This window comes from Diceros bicornis (assembly GCF_020826845.1).
Source record: "Diceros bicornis minor isolate mBicDic1 chromosome 30 unlocalized genomic scaffold, mDicBic1.mat.cur SUPER_30_unloc_1, whole genome shotgun sequence".
Lineage (NCBI taxonomy): Eukaryota > Metazoa > Chordata > Mammalia > Perissodactyla > Rhinocerotidae > Diceros > Diceros bicornis.
This window is the reverse complement of record NW_026690899.1, coordinates 5,236,130-5,241,420: the sequence shown is the minus strand read 5'-3', so window position 1 is coordinate 5,241,420 and position 5,291 is coordinate 5,236,130.

Sequence of the window (5,291 nt, the reverse complement as noted above, 5' to 3'; positions counted from 1 at the left end):
GCACAGATAGTTTTCCCTCCAAACTGGGACATGTTGGAGAACGAAAGGGATGGTATTTTTTTTTTTATGAGGAGATAAGCCCTGGGCTAACATCTGCCAAGTCTCCTCTTTTTTTTTTTTTTTGATGAGGAAGACTGGCCCTGGGCTAACATCCGTGCCCATCTTCCTCCACTTTATATGGGACGCTGCCACAGCATGGCTTATCAAGCAGTGCGTCAGTGCGTGCCTGGGATCCGGACCGGCAAACCCAGGGCAACTGCAGCGGAGCAAGTGCACGTAACCACTTGGGCCACTGGGCTGGCCCCAGAGATGGTATTAATAATTATGGCAGGACAACAGAGATTAAGTGAGATTTATGACTTCACTTTCAAAAACTATCTGAAGACAGAAATGAGAGATTGTAAAGGAAAGGTGCACTGATTAGTTTTACATTTTAAATAGATTATTGTGCCTAGAGTCTTATAATGGATTACAGACAGAAAGGATTTGCAATCTTAGTGATAATTTATTACAGTACACCACAAAACAGATTATATCCTTGTATAACTGTAGTTCAGTGAATTTGTTTGAAAATTTTAGAAAGTTTTTTTTGGAGATTGAATAATTTCTTTCCATAAATATATTGAGTACCTTGTAAGGGCAAAGCAATGAGTGAATACGGCAGTGTAAAACATTACAGTCCACATTAGTCTTCACTTCATGGAGTATCCAATTTAGTGAGAAAAACACTAGGAGAGAAATAGATGATAATACACATACAATTAAAATTTTAAAAATTAACAGAGAAAACGTGATATTAATTTTGGTGGCTGGATCAGGAAAGGTCACTCTGTTGAAATGGTATATTGTAGGAAATCTGAAAAGTGCTCAAGAATTATTCAAAAGTGGAGAATCTTTAGGTGGATTCAGGAGGGTGGATGGATGGTTCATTGATATATGAGTGTGGGGTGGCAGGGTGTACAGAATGACACTCAGGTGTAGACAGAATATCAGTACAAACAATCGAGATTGGGGGACGCTGAGATATGGGTGATTATTTGCAGAACTGGTTGGTTCAACTTGGGACCAGCTCATTGCGAGCTGGTCATCGAGTTATCACTGATGTTGTGAGTGGGCAGATGGGTATTTGGGTCTCAGGGTTGAAGCCAGATCTGTGTTGATTCTATGGGCATTTCTAGTTCATTAATGCTATGTGAAGCCAGGGAAATGGATGGGCTGGCCTAGAAGAGGGTGTGGATGTGGAACAAATGTGAGAGCAAGATTGACTTCTAAGAAGCGTCAATTGTGTTAAATCAGATGGTGGAGCCCAGATTAACAGGGAGGTGTAGGAGGAGAAAGGAAGAGTCAGGGGAGGAAAAATTGTTTTTTACAGTGGATAGAACTATGTGATGTGAATATGGCATGTGTGAGTTATTTACTTATGAACAGGAGGATATTTGAGTGAAGGTAGGACTTGGGTGTGCAAATGAAGTGAGCATCAAATTGCTGAGAGGAACGTGATTTCATTAGAAATGAGGCACTAAATTCCTATGCTCTGGGCACAGAATCATCCAGTTTTCATAGTCCTTTCTGTCCTTGACTCATATCAGTTTGATGTCCCAGAATCTCGTTCTCAGTGTGTGGTGCCTGTGCCAGTAGCATCAGTAGCATCCGGGAACACTTAGAAATCCAAATTCTTAGCCCTCCCCAGGCCTACTTTGGTTGAGGTCCAGCAATCTGAGTTTTAACAACCCTCCAGATGATTGTGATGCACAGGGAAGTTTGAGAGATATTTATCCAAGATACAGGAGGGTGGAAGATCCAAATGAAGTGAGAACATTCTCTATGGCTAGCAGTCTGCATCCCCCATTTTATTCAAATTTAACATTTCATTTTGTTTTCAAAAGGGAAAGCTCAAAAGAAATATGATGCCCCAGACTTCAGAGAAGGAAAAACAGGTCCATTTAGCCAAGACCAAGCGGAGACATCGTGTAAGGTCTGCACTTCCTAGAAGACTCACCAGCTGCATTTTCAAGAGGCCAGTTACAAGGATGACTTCCCACCCTGGCAATGAGGTCAGTTACAGTCAACGAGAGGAGAACTTGCAGGAGCCACAGTAAGTCTGTGCATACAGGAGACTGCAGATTCTCCAGGCCTGCAGCAGTGAAGGAGAACTTTTAAGCACTTTTGATATCACAAATACCTTAAGTATAATTGCACTAGGTGGTCCAGGTGAATGCCTGGGCTGTGCTGGTGCTGGGTCTGCAGACCCCAGCCTCAAGCCCACTGCCACACAGTCTTCAGACTGGGCAGAGATGATTCCAGGAGTGGGTCTCGGTCTCCCACAGCCACTCTAAACACAACTTGTAACTTATGGAGACATTCATAGACAGAGTCAGAGAGTGAAATAAGCAAGGGAGAGACTGGCAGAGGCCCTGAGGGCAGAAAGGTTTGCCAGGGAGGCCCAGAGAGAAAGGAGCCAAGACGGATGTTCTGAGACCTGATGGAAAATAGGAGAAGGTCATACTGAAGAAGCCAAGAAGTGTTCCCCATGAACAGCCCCCAGTTTCACTCGCCTCATTTAATGTCAACCCCGCTTCTTGCTCTGGACTGTGATGCTTTGTCATTTTATAATTGTACTTAATTAAACTCTTTTGAGAGACATAAATATGAAGAGTAGACAGTTGTGTGGGTCAGAGATCGGGTTTCATGTGACAAGAAAGAAGATCTTTACGTGTCCTGGTATACTGCAATTTCTGCTTACCATGATTCTTATTCACTTTTATATTAAAGGTAATTTGGCCTAAGGGATCGTTTAGTATTTTTAGTTATATATTTGTAGAATACTTGCAATCGGGAAAAGATGATACCTATTGTAAAGAGCTTTAACGTTGTTTAACGTTAAATTAATTTGATTCCATAAATGTCTTACTTTACTAAGCTTGCTTTTATATCTCAATCTAACATGTTGTATCCTTTTTTTGCCAAATGTTAACTCAAATACAAGACATTTTCATATAATTTAATTAGCCCTTAGACTACCTGTTACAGCCTTATCTGTTACCTAAAATCACCTCGGTGATTTTTTAAAATAGAGTTCACCTTAGATTATTAACAAAGAAAATGTTGTTTGGGAGCATTTAGCACTGAGAGAATCTTGGCAGCAGGCTTGCTGCCTTCACCTTGGCACTAGGTCCTCAGTCAAGGAAACTTGTCCACCTGCTCACAGAATAGGGCGCACCATAATTATTCAATAAACATGTCATGAACAATATTTGGTGGAAAAAAGGGTCAAGTTACAGAAGTGAGATGGTAGGACTCTTTTACTGGGTCAAGAGGGAAAAGGACTGATGTGGTTTTGGAAGGATCTGGAATTTTCTGGACTTTCTTGAAGACCTTTGATAGAGTAGTCTTAGCAGTCATGGGGAAGGAAGCCTATTTCAGAGGGTAAATGAGTGATTGCAAAATAGAAGGGCAGAGAGTGAGTGGAGGTGGACAGCTGTGCCTTGTGCCTCCTGACAATGGCCTCTGGATTTAACACAGCGATGGCTCCCTGCCAGAGTCCACAGCTGTGGTGTGGGGCTGACTCCTCCCTAGGACTAGGGTGTTCTGATTCCTCAGTGTGAGCTAATCTGCATATTCCAAACCCCCAAATGTCATGGGATTGGGGTGTCAAATGGTCCTCTCCGGTCCAACAGGATCCAGGCACAGGACCCTTTATGGAACAGGAGGTGGAGCTGGGTATACACGGGGTTCTTACCTGGCAGACCTGGAGTTCTGGGCTCAGTGAGGCCACAGTGTAGGAGCCACTGACAGGGTCTGAGGCCACTTGGGAGGAGAGCACAGTAGGTGTTGGCACGGGGGCAGTCAGGACAAGACCTGCTGCCTCATTTTTATGCTGCCTCTCTGCACTTGGTCACAATCTACTCCTCAAGTCTCGTTACCGTGAGCTGATTTCTTCCCTCATTGGATCTTTTCTTCCCTCGTATATTCTGTTAAATTATTTCAAGTTAACTTTGGTTGGGTTTTCTCTCCCATACTTTTAAATTATTCTTGACGAATTCTTATATGTATACCATGATTTCAATGAGTTATATTGAAAAATGAAGGTGTTCACATGTGATAATTGCAGAACTGAGAAATTTAAATGATGGCATCGGGCGTGGTCCATGATCTTCAGGACATCCATATGATAAGCCACATGATAATCAGAATTTTTAAGACAAGGCACTATTAGGTTTTGAGGGTTTGAGTGAGAACAAAAGGGATCCCTACAATTGAATCACAGTTTATCAACAGCAGAGAATCCTCCCTCACCTCTTCCAGGTCCTGGTGGTTCCTGCTTCCCTGTCTTGTGGCAGCAGATCTCCAATCTCCGCCTACGTCTTTCACGTGATCTTCTTCCCTCCACGTCTCTGTGTCCTCTCCTCTTCTTATAAGGACATTAGTCATTGAATTGAGGGCCTACCCTAAATCCAGGATGAGTTCATCTGCGGATCTTTAATCACATCTGCAAAGACCCTGTTTCCAAATAAGGTCACATTCTGAGGTTCCGGGTAAGCTTGAATCTTTGGGAGACATTATTCAACTGACTACATCCTCTACCCTCAAGTTGAGGTTGGGAGCTGGCTCAGGCAGATATGAATGGTAACAATATCCGAGGAGTTGTTTTCACCCACAATATTGGAGGAGTTATTTGCCTCAAAAGTACTTGATTCAATGTAATAAACTTAAAAATTATATATTTTTTTGAAATCGTGATGGTGAGTCTTAAATTCATATGAAAGAGAAATTTTACAAAATAAAAGAATTTTTGAGAACCAACCACCAAACAAAATAAACATGAAGGAGAAAAAGGACAAAGGTGACATATCAAAACATTTCCCTAGTTCTGTTAACAAAAATGGCAAACTAATGTAATCACAGAACCAGTCTCTCCACTGAAGCAACCGTTCAGTTGGACAAAACTGACAGAATCGAGTGTTTCAGAACTCTGAAATATAATAAAAAACTTACAGCATCCAGAGGAGTGATTAATGAAGGAAAATGTGGCTGAATTTGGGTAAGAAAACATTGTGGTGTTTCTGGTTAATGCCTACCCACTGCCATTCTCTGGTACAACAGAGGATGTGAAGATGGGAGCCAAGATTCCTTGTATGGCTTCCTCATGCCAGGAGACAAATACTAACCTGCTTCTTAAAATGGGGTGATTCTGTGACTGGGTGGTAGTAATCTGTCTTTTGGGTCCCGGAGGGAACAGCAAAGAAGTTGACAGGTATTTATAACCCTCAGGCTAGACGGACTCCAAGTGG